At 42.1% G+C, this 12,018-nt stretch overlaps 1 pseudogene; it reads right to left on the minus strand.

Moving 5' to 3' along the window:
- Positions 1–315: 315 nt before the first annotated feature.
- Positions 316–11,578, minus strand: LOC136312203 (DAZ-associated protein 1-like; annotated as a pseudogene).
- Between the last annotated feature and the right edge of the window lie 440 nt (positions 11,579–12,018).

Genomic DNA, 12,018 nt, shown 5'->3' on the forward strand with positions numbered 1-12,018 from the left:
CATAAAAGTTTATAATCTCTGGTAAAACAGAAGGCTCAGGAAAATATTTTCAAAAAAAAGAAGAAAAAGAAACCTGAAATTTTGAATTAAAGCTGAAGACATATTTTTAAAACCCTGTTGTTGAACCAGTGACTTTTTTTTTTTTATTGTGCTGATATATTTAAAAACTTCAGACACCCACAGCCTCTTCCAAAAGCCTCACGTCAGCCCCTCCCCCAAGGTTGAATTGCGATTTTTCTCTGCCAAGTTTGTTATTGTCATAAGTCTCAAATCCTGGGTCCTGGCCATTCCAGCCGTCTGCGAGGCACCAGCCAGCTAGCGTCGGTAGGGATGGAATCCTTGCACATTGTGGTTCTGACCTCATCCAAAGCCACTTTCTCCGGCAGGGTCTCCCCCCTCCCCGAAGCCTGGCACTGAGGAGCCCCCATAGGAGGGAGGCTGCTGGCTGGGATCTTGAGAAACCCTGCCCCAAACTGGCCAAGGCCTGTCCATAACCGTACTGACTACAGCAGGGGTCTCAAACTCAACTCAGCATGTGGGCTGCAGAGCAAGATCACAGCCGTTCTGGGGGCCGCACTAGGTCTACAAAAGGCAACTGTTATGCAACACTTTTCAGTGTCACAAAACGACCAGAAACTGTAGTTCGCATCACAACTGCTGTTAACTAAGCTAATATCTAGTTAGGATGCTAGAGAAATGAAAAATACAAGTAGGCCCCTAGGCTTACTTAATTTTATCCAAAATATTTTGAACTTCGTGGATTAGTCTGCGGGCTGCACAAAATTGTTTGGCGGGCTGCATGCAGCCCGCGGGCCGCGAGTTTGAGACCCCTGGACTACAGGGAATATCTGGCTGTGCCGTTGGGGGCTCGCTCACGTCTGGGGCAACCTGAGATGCAGGTGCTACCCCTGGAGCGGCAGGTGCAGGAGGGACACCTGGTGGCTCAAACTGATCTGGTGGTGGGGGTGGAGGCCCGTAGCCAAAACTGAATAGTGGGGATGGGGGGCGCCATTGCCCTGTGGGGAGCCCTGGGGGGGGAACCCTCCAGCAGGAGTCCATACGATGTAAGACGGAATGGTGGGGGCGAGGGGGAGCTCCTATTCCCACAAGGGTGGTCCATAGCCACCAATCGCCTGTCCTGCTGGCACCCACATTCCCTGTGGGCCGTATCCTTGCTGCCATGGGGGTGGGGGCCGGCCTGCCCAGCCATTGGCAGCACTGGGCACCACGTGGCTCCCCCACTGGCTGCAAAGCCCCCCCCCCCTCCGTCCTGGCACTTGGCTTTTGCTGTCACCAGGCTCGGCCCGTTTAACCCCCACTTTTTTTGTTTTTTTGGGTTTTTTTGCCCATGATGTTGTAAAAATGCATGTTGACAGCCTGGTCCACTGATGGTTCATCCTCGAAAGTATTAAATCCAAAACCTTGAGGCCTCTGCTGTTCTGCATGGTAGGTCATGACCGGTTCTGTGACTGCTCCGAATTTCTAGCAGTCTTCCCTGAGCTCCGTCTCACCACAGTGGTGAGGAATTCCACCAACAGATATCTTATTTGATTTAGTGTCATCGCTCCTGGGTCCTCTCTGCCAGCCTTCCTTTGGCCGCGTCCTCTCTGGCCCCATCCCCCGAGGTGTACGTGGCTTTGGGTCGATATTTGGACCATCCAGTGTGTGCCCACACCCTCGGGGTCTTTAAACTTGGCACTGGTTGGCTGTCTCATCTCTCATGATCACGTAGTCCACCAGCTCTCCACCCTGGGAGAAGTAGCTGCGGAGAGGCTCTTGGGTGGTGCCCCAGGCAAGACCGCCCACAAATAGCATCCCCATCTCGGGTCTCGTCAGCGCCTGAGTTGTTCCTGGCGTCGGCGGCAGTGCTCGGCTGCGTCCTGGGGCTCCCCGGCCTGCTCCTGCCTCCCCTTCGGAAGGTCACTGGCCCCGGCGACCTCTCCTATCACTAAACATTTAATCTATTTTGTTTCAGATCGTCCTTGCCCTTCCCCCAATGCCTGGACTTCTCTTTGGTCTCCGCTGTGCACCCTGGGCCCGCCCTTGGGGTCTCTGCATGAGGGCTCACTGGGGCTGAAACTCTCCCCGTTATCATTTCTCAAGAGCTTTGCAAGAATCACATGTTTGTTGTTGCTTGGGTTAGGGGGATAATTCATTACTTTATTTTTTTGTTGTTTTAATATTACTATTATAATATTAAACTATTTTTTTTTCTAGTCCTTAAACTACATCCATCTTTTTAAATGCTGATTTGCCCGTTGGTTTGTCCCTTGAATAATTTTGGTGAATTTATCTTCTTACCTCATTAAAAGTTGAAACATTCTTGCCAGATTCCAGTTTTATGAAGATTTTTGTTATCTATTGTGGACTAATCCTGGGCCTTACTTTCTTTTTCTTTCTTTCTTTCTTTTTTTTTTTTTACTGAGAGAGACACACAGAGAGAAAGACAGAATCAGAGACAGAGATGAGAAGTATCAACTCATAGTTGCTGCACTTCAGTTGTTCATTGATTGCTTCTTATATGTGCCTTGACTGGGGGGAGGGGGCTCCAGTTGAGCCAGTGACCCCTTGCTCAACCTGATGACCTTGGGCTCAAGCCAGGGGCTGTGGGATGATGTCGATGATCCCACACTCCAGCTGGTGAGACTGAACTCAAGCTGGAGACCTTGGAGTTTATAACGGAGGAAGGACACTGTATCCACCGGTCAGGTTGGGGCATAGATTCAAGGTTCATTTGATATTTCTGGTGGAAAATATGTACTCTTGTAACTACATGCTTTGAAAAACTTTGTCAATTACAAATGGTCAGAGAGAGGCATAATGTTAAACTTTGATAACTTTATTAAGGACTTAAAATGCTTCTATTATGTTAGAATTTTCTTGATAGTTTTAAGTTATTTGAATTAATATCTATAGATGCACATTATATAATATACATATGTATAATTTTACAATACAAGTAATTGATTCCTAAAATAAACTTATTTTATTAGCTTGTATTTTATCTATTTGGGAACCTTGAGTAAAACATGTTACATTTTTAGTCTTTTTTCTTTCCTTCTGTGTTTTGTTTATATTTTCATTTTCTATAATTTTTTTTTCCAATAACATAGTAAGATTTTCTCTCCAAAGAAGTCTGAGTTGCTTTCTCCTTTCTTTATGTGTTGGTGATCCTCATTTGCATTCTCTCCCATTATTTGGTTTGCATTCATATCCAACTTCAATCTTTTCTAAATACATATATTATTTATAAATTAAGCTGAAGATTAAGCGCTGGACAGGTAGGTCATTTGGAGCATCCTCCCAATATGCCAAGGTTGCTGGTTCTATCCTTGGTCAAGGCCCATACAAGAACCAACCAACGAATGCATAAATAAGTAGAACAACAAATCGATGTTTCTCTCTCTCTCTCTCTCTCTCTTCTTTCTAAAAGCAATAATAATTAAAAACTGAAGACTAGATGTTACCCATATTAAACCCAACTAAATGATTCAATGTATCTATTTATTATTAAATTTATTGGAGTGACATTGAGTCAATGTATTCATTTTTTATTAAGATTTTATTTATTCATTTTAAAGAGAAGAGAGAGAGAAAGTGAGAGAAAGAAGAAGGGAGGAGCAGGCAGCAACAACTCCCATATGTGCTCTGACCAAGTAAGCCTGGGGTTTTGAACCGGTGACCTCAGTGTTCCAGGTTGACACTTTATCTGCTGCGCCATCAAAGGTCAGGCAAAATTTTGAAACAAGTAAAGATTTTGCTTTAAATTTCCTCTTTCTCCCAGAAGTCCATCTCTGCTCTCTGCACTTCACTGTTCCATGGTCATATCTTTTTTTCATTTTCTCATCACTTCTGAGACATAGCTTTTGACAATTTGGACTTTTGATTGTGTGTTTTGTGTGCTAATTCATGCCTTTAGTGATAGTAATTTTTAGTGAAATATAGAAATAGTTCTTAATCATGTGTTGTTTGAAGACATCCCTTCTGCTGATAAAGTTAGCTTTGAACATGCATTTGGTCATCTCCAGTTTGGCTCTGACTTTTGCAGGTGTCTGATTCCTATCCTGCCAGGAGTACATAACAGCAGTGGTCCCCAACCCCCGGGTCGTGGACCAGTACCGGTCCGTGGGCCATTTGTTACCAGTCTGCAGAGAAAGAATAAATAACTTACATTATTTTCGTTTCATTTATATTTAAGTCTGAACGATGTTTTATTTTTAAAAAATGACCAGATTCCCTCTGTTACATCCGTCTAAGACTCACTCTTGATGCTTGTCTCAGTCACGTGATACATTTATCCATCCCACCCTAAAGGCCGGTCTGTGAAAATATTTTCTGACATTAAATCGGTCTGTGGCCCCCAAAAAAGTTGGTGACCACTGCATAAAAGGGCAAAGTGTGTGTGAGAGTGTGTGTGAGTGTGTGTCTGAGTGTGAGTGTGTATGTGAGAGTGTGTGTGAGTGTGTGTGTGAGTGTGAGTGTGTGTTTGAGTGTGAGTGTGTATGTGAGTGTGAGTGTGTGTGAGTGTGTGTATGTGAGTGTGAGTGTGTGTGTTTGAGTGTGTGTGTAAGTGTGTATGTGTGAGTGTGTGTGTGTGTGAGTGTGAGTGTGTGTGTGTTTACCAGCATGTGTTTTCCTGCCCTGGAAAGAAGGTGTATCTCTCTCCCACATCTTGCCGTATTCCAGTGTGGGAAGAGTTGGGGAGGACTTTCCTACTTTATGAAGTTTCCTCAGTGCTCTGGTCCTTCCTCAGGCATCTCTTCTTTGCCTGGCTGGGGATGAAGAAGTCTAAGTGCTTAGCTGCCAGGGACCTTGCATCTTCGGAGGTGGCTTGGATTAGAGACTGCAGCCCTCAAACACTCAATCGTGATTCCTTGTCACAGGCTGGGTCACAGCCAAGCAGTTCGCCTCAGGGGACAGCCACATTCAAGTTCAGCTCGTTGGTGCCAACCCTGTCTTTTGTTTTTGTTTCCAATGTTATGTTAGGACAGTGCAGGTTTTAGGCTGCTTTAAAACGTTCCATCTCCCTTCCCCAAGTGTTTGACTGTGGGACAGCTAGAGATGGATAGACTCGGGAGTCATGCAGACTCATCTTCATGTTGGTATTTCCTTTCTCTCTCTCTCTTTCTCTCCCTCTCTCTTTCTTCTTCTCATTTTTTCCCTTCTTTCCATCCTTCCCTCCCTCTCCCCTTCCTTTTTTCTTTTCTTTTCTTTCTTTTTTTCCTTCCTCCCTTCCCTTCTCCTCCCCTTCCCTGCTCTCCCCTTCCCCAACCCCTCCCCTTCCTCTCCTCTCCTTCCTCCCCTTCCTTCCTTCCTTCCTTCCTTCCTTCCTTCCTTCCTTCCTTCCTTCCTTCCCTCCCTCCCTCCCTCCCTCCCTCCCTCCCTCCTTCCTTCCTTCCTTCCTTCCTTCCTTCCTTCCTTCCTTCCTTCCTTCCTTCCTTCCCTCCTTCCTTGCAGTCTCCATTTGTTTATTTATTTTGTAAAGAAAATGATAAAATTCAACAATTTAAGAGAGCCTGCAATGGGAAGAAAGCAAGCAGCTCCTGATTCTCAGGTCTCTTCCCTGTTTTCCCCAAAACAGCCACAGCAAGCACTGTATTATATATTTTTCCATAAATTTTTAAATTCATGATCAAATATGTGTTTGCATTTATACCCTTTAACTGACACCTTTTGAAAAAGCTCAGATGTCTCTGTTTTATTTTCACTTAAATGTGACTTGGATGTAGTTCCCAATCAGCCGACTCAGCTCCCCCTGATTCTTCTTCAACACTGCGGTTGTCCGCCGGGGGTTCTGCTGTCTCGGTGTATGTATTTTATTGAACCAACTTCCTACGGAGAGACCTTAAGTTATTTCCAGTTAAGAGTATTATTGCTATTATTTTTTATTATTAAAGATGATATTACAGGGAGCATTTATAAAGGTTTGTGGGGACAGTTATTGGGGACATCCCTAAAGTGAATTGTTGTGTTTAAGAATTTAAATGTTGGTAGTTATTGCCAAATGGCCCTTCAAAGCACTGCTTGTATCACTGTGCCATCCCACTAATAACAGCAAGAACCTCGAAAGTGCCCGGTTTCAGACTCAGCACTATCAAAGTTTTGACTCTCTGCTTACACATCAGTTTTACTTCAGTTGATAAGAAGCAAACAACCTCTTTTCCTTTCTCCATTTTTCTGCCACCTTTAATTTCCTTTCTTTTTTAATCATAGAAAAAGGTATTGAAGTTTACAGTGTCTTAGGGATAAGCACGCTTTCTCAATGTTGGCTGTGTGATCCCGTAGTGATGATCATCAATAAGGGAGAGGGGTGTTTCTCGGAGCCCACACCCCAATTTCATGCTTCCACCCCCCTTTGCTCTGACTTTGCCCACATGCTGGTGCGTGGCAGTGTTAATTGGGCATTCTGCTTTTCGAATCTCGTCCAGACTGTACATCCGACTCATTTACCACCATGTTAGAAAAAATGAAGAGGAGAAATGCAGCCATTAGAGTTGTTGGGAATAATTTGAGTTAAATGCAAAGGCAGAAAGAAAATAGGAAAACTGCCACTAAACACACCTTGCCCTCCTCACTGGAATAAAACACAGATTGACGACGTTAATTATTTTCACCATCTATCTACTCAAAAGGTATGAGGTTGAAATATGAATATGTCAGGTATTTAAATACTAATTTGTTTTCTTTTTAATCTCTAGTTTATTAAAATATCATTATGCATATTTTAAAGTTAAAATTCTGCACTCTGTCTATGTAGAGGTAAAATTCCCATTTATTGTCCACTGAAGGTGAGGGGAATTGGATGTGGCGGGAGCTGATTGATATCTCGAAGTGTTTTGTTTTCAGTGACTGGCACTGCTGAGTTACAACCATCTATCATCCAACAGGTAATTAGTCAGATTTCTCATCATGAGCCTTCAATCCTGCTGTTTTATTATTGAAATACCACAAACCGGTAGGCAATTTGAATGCAGATAAAGTTCTCTGTCATGGTCGTAAGGACAAAGACAAGATTTTTGCAATTCAGCAGTAGTGAGTTTGAATAAAAGTCACTGAAATGTAATTTTGGGTCTTATGGAAGATAAATATAAAAAATTTACTTTGATATCCCATTTATCCTCTAACGTGACAACTGAGGAATTTGCTATTTACAAAGCAACCTCATGTTTTAATATAAACTCGCCGTATTTTAAAAGTAGAAAGTTAAGGGGAAGAACCTTGATAGCATGAAAACAAAGTCAGATAATGTCAGTGAATGAAGTCTTAGAATAGTTTTCATCCCTTTTTCAAAAATATTTTGTGGCAATGGATAAAAGTAACAGGTGATTAACAATAACTAATAGTATGACAAGTTGACTCTTCCTTTCAATTGCTTTTTAATGGAAAGTTTAGAAGTTAAAATAATTAGAAATGCTAAGGATGACATCTTTGATCTCTGTTCCATGTGCTTTGTATTAAACAGAACACTAAGACACTTTGGGGGACTTCTGTGGTTTATAGATTTCAGGCAATTGATTGGTAATTGATTATCATTTTCTTGGCTCAATTAAAACCATGTTATGACCTTCTTGAAAAATGAATCTCAGACTACTTCCTCATTCCAAACAGTCGTGGGACACACACCATAGTCATTACTTCTTAATGAAATGAAAATACAATGTCTCTTCTGTCAAACTTTTTGATGTGGCAATGAATATATTTACTTGCTTTCACAAACCTTAAAAACTAATTCCCTTTACTGAACAAAGCGTTGTCTATGTATTTTAACTCAGTTTTATAGTCATGTCTTCTGGTGGGTAATAGATTTTGCCAGAAAGAAAGTTTTTTACATCATTGACTTTAATTTTAAAAACACAAACTGAACTCTAGTATCGTATGAGGGTTAAACCCATACCTTACAAATATGCGTACAATGTGGAGGCATTCAACAATTCCTATGTAACATATAGAATATAATATCAAATATCGCCAAATTATTAGATTTGTTTAAAAGATAACATTACAAATTTTTTGTAGTAGTCTTACTAAAAATACATCAGTGTACACATATGTATTTGTGTTTCTTACCATAAGCTTTGTTTCTGTCATGAATATTTCAGAAGACCTTCTCTTATGAAGAAAAATACCAGTTTATGACAAACCATGATTGCTTATAGAATCTTCATGCAGTTATGTAAACAGTGCTTTTATAGGGCTTATCACATACAGAATGAAAACTTAAGAGGGTGGTTACAATATTAAATAAGCGCTCTTGCCACGGACCAGTGTGGCTAGTAATTCTGGGTCCTAAGGGAGAACAGTGTGGAATGAAGAGAATAGACTCACTGAGAAAAAAGGATGGGATCAGGAAGCCTCTTCAATGCTGATGGCAATATCCCTGAGAGACATAGCCCTCAGTTTGCTTTATTATATAGCCATATGCAAATAAGGAAGTCTTTGTTACAAAATCACACATCTGAGGCAAAAACAGGAACTCTCTTAAGGCATAAACAGGAATCCCCCCACCATGCATAAGTGAAATCGACCAACATCTGAACAAACAAAGGCTGAAAGGAAGGGCGTGTAAATTGTTTCCAGCAACTTAAGCAAACAAGTGAAGTGGGGCTATGGGATGAGTGCAAATACTCAGCTTCATAACCAATATGGAGGTGAGGGGGGGAGAACTTAGCCTTTTGCTAAGCCTCGAATTTACAAAGGCTTTTTGCCACTTGCAGTCTACCACACACTCTTGTTGAGGAAACATATAGAATGTTACATATACTGTTGTTCCTTATAGATAGAACATGCAATAAGGTTTCCATTCCTGGATGAAAAAGAACATAAATCTCTATTATCACACAAAATGTAACGTTACTAGTTGCTTAAGAATTTTATTTAGGCAATATTTATGTCGCACCAAATAAGCATAAACTGAAACCTTAAGTCAAACTTCTGGGCATTTTTCAGACTTCAAGATGGGGTACACACGTCCTGCTAGCCCATGGTGCCTGAGGATATTAAATTGTATTTCAAGTTTTAAGGGAATGGAGACTTTATATGTCTATATTCACTACTTCAATAAACTGTGGTTTAATTAAATAGCTGGTAATAACCCAGATCTGTTGAGTGGCAGGCGATATTCTAAGCAAGGTGGAGGGACTGGAATTTGGACCCTGGCACTTTGACATTGATCTTAAGCACGATGTCTCACGGCTTGCTAATGTAATTCCAAAGCAGAATACGTCTCTCATTCTCAGCACTTCTCTGTTTACTCATTCTGGAGAGACAATGTTCATGACAGTTGTCATCTGGGGACACCAAAGAGTGGCATATGGAGTCACCATCTTTGATGTCTCTTGACAGCTACTGCCTGCTGGTCTTGCTCCTATAGACTTCCCGTGGTATTTCTTAATAATTGTATTCCTTCAGGTCTGCTCAGTGAATCACTTAAGTTAGAATCCCTTGAAGTGCTGAAAAGGTTCCAAGTTCCTGGGCCCTATATAGGACCTATTGAACCAGAATCTTTAGGGAGGAGGACCAGGAGTCAATGTTATCCAAGGAAAGGTATTATTGTATTGAACACCAGCATCTATGGATATAGTAACATTCTAAAGTCTGGTAGCTCATTGTCTAGGGGCAAATGCCAGACACACAAACAAATCCCAAAACGACACAATACGGGTTAAGACGGGGTCTATAAAATGTATGCTGGAAAAGCGTAGAGGAAGAAACGACTAACAGAGCCACCCACGAACATCAGAGGGGATTCCTTGCCTTTGGCTGTTGAACCTGGAGCCGTAGCGAGGAGACTGACTTTGATTCTGAACTTGGGGGACCCAGCTGTCACAGGGTTTCAAGTAGGAGAGTGGCATGGCCTGCCTTATGTTTTCATGGGGTCTTGCTGGTGCTGTGTGGGGAAGAGATGGAAAAGGATAGGGCTAGAAGCAGGCAATCAGCTTGGAGGCTATTGCCACAACCCTGATGAGAAGGACTGTAGCTGTGACCAGAGCGGGGTGGTGGATGTGGTGGGTGAAAGGAGTCGGGGTGTTGGAGACAGGTGTGTGGAAGATGGGGCCCTGGAATATCCTGACAGATGGGGTAGGGAGGGAGAGGTAGAGAGAGAGAGAGAGAGAAGAATGAGAGGATTCCTAGAGCTTTCGCCTGATCAGCAAGAAGAAAGGAAAGTGGGAGCAGTGGCTGGGTTGGGGGGAGGTCAGGGATACGGGTTTTCACATGGAACCTCTGATGTCTATTAGAGTCCTGTTAGGGGCATGAAGCAGGCAGTTTTACATGTGAATCTGAAGTTCACCGGCAAGGTCCAGCTCAGACACATTTGGAAGCTGACAGTGTGTGAATAATACTTAAAGTCGCGAGAGGAAGAAGATCCCCAGAGATTCCAGAATTTGGAATAATACACAGAAATTAAAAATAATAAGAGAGATGATAACATTTGATAATACGAAGAGGCCAACACATGTAGGGTTTATGCTATGAAAGGATTCGTGTTTAAACCTTACAAAATCCAACGAGAGAGGTCAGATTATTATCTTAACCTTCAGAGGAAAAAACTGAGGCAGTGAGGAGAGTAAGTAATTTGTTCTGAGGTTACGTAGGCGATAACCGGGAAGAGTTAGAACTTGACCGTAGGCTGTCTGCGCTTAAGCACAGACAAGATAAAGTAAAAATAAGTTGCAGAATAATGCTATTAGCATGATACAAATATAAAGGCCTCAAACGCCATTTATTTCTGCCCATGAATAATATGAGAATAATTGCAAAGGAAAGATCAAACAGGAATGAGAGGTTTTGGGTGGCTCAAAGAGACCTCAAATTCATTAGTAGTAATAGTTACGTCTTTTGGGAAATGAAGAATGACTTGGCTATGCCTCAATTTCCTGATAAATTAATCATGTTTATTCCCACCCCACCCCCTTTTTTTCTTTTTAATCACACTTGACCCTAACTAGACTGTTACTTGAAAAGGCTTCTTGGATATAAGTTAGAAAAATCATGGGTAAGGATGTAGACGTAGGTCAGAAACTATTGGATGAATAAACCCCCTATTTTTCCATATCATTTGAGTATAAGAAAGTCCCATCAATCTGAAATTTGTCATGGGTGGGCTTTAGCCTTTATGAGGTACTGTGGTATTGCGTGCTTACCTACTCACAAACTTCAATTAGTATTACCTGCCTAAAGTATGCCTAGTTTTCAAAAAGGGATTTTTAAAATTTCCTGCTATTATGGTTTATTTATGCTAACATTTTAAATACCTGGTGAAGGCAAATACGAATTCAATCAAAGGATACTTTACTGCTTAAAAAAAACCCAAAACACAACAACTTGTCCATGATGCAAATACCCTTTATGATTAATTCATTGACTCATAAATAAAATATAAATTAAATTAATTTTGACTTTGTATTCAGTTTCATCTTAAGGCCACACTCTGCCCTTTTGCATACCAGCTGCTGTCCCTGGGTAGGGTTCCCAGCTGTTTCCGTGCCCAGCGCGGTAATGACTCACCTGCCGGACCCACGCAGCCCTCCGTATGGGAGCCCGAAGGCAGATTATTGATTTCTCTGAGGGCGATTAGCATTCTCAATGATGGGGGTGGGGGTGAAGGGGGAAGCAAAGGGAGATGAGAAGACATGAATCTTGGAGATGCTCCGGTAAGTCTTCCAAAGGAGAGTGCGTTAGAAGTTCATCTGCTGGTTCTCTGACCTGACACCGTTGGCCGAGGGCCAGCCTGGTGGGAAAACCGGTTTTCTATCAAAGTTCCTAAGAGATCCGGCATCTTCCGCTTCAGCCTAGAAACACAAGCACCCTTTCTCACTCCCCTTTTCCTTCTGACGAGGTGGTAAGGATCGATTGAGTGCTTTCAGAATGTCCTTCTATTTGGAAAGAAATGCAGTTCGAGCTTGTTTTCAACACACAGACGTGATACGGTGGTTCGGTGATCGTCTGGTGGTTTCTAGATCAATGAGTTAGGTGACCATTTATTGACCATGAATGCTGAGCACTGTGCTTGGTGAGTCA

This window comes from Saccopteryx bilineata, chromosome 8 (assembly GCF_036850765.1).
Source record: "Saccopteryx bilineata isolate mSacBil1 chromosome 8, mSacBil1_pri_phased_curated, whole genome shotgun sequence".
NCBI lineage: Eukaryota > Metazoa > Chordata > Mammalia > Chiroptera > Emballonuridae > Saccopteryx > Saccopteryx bilineata.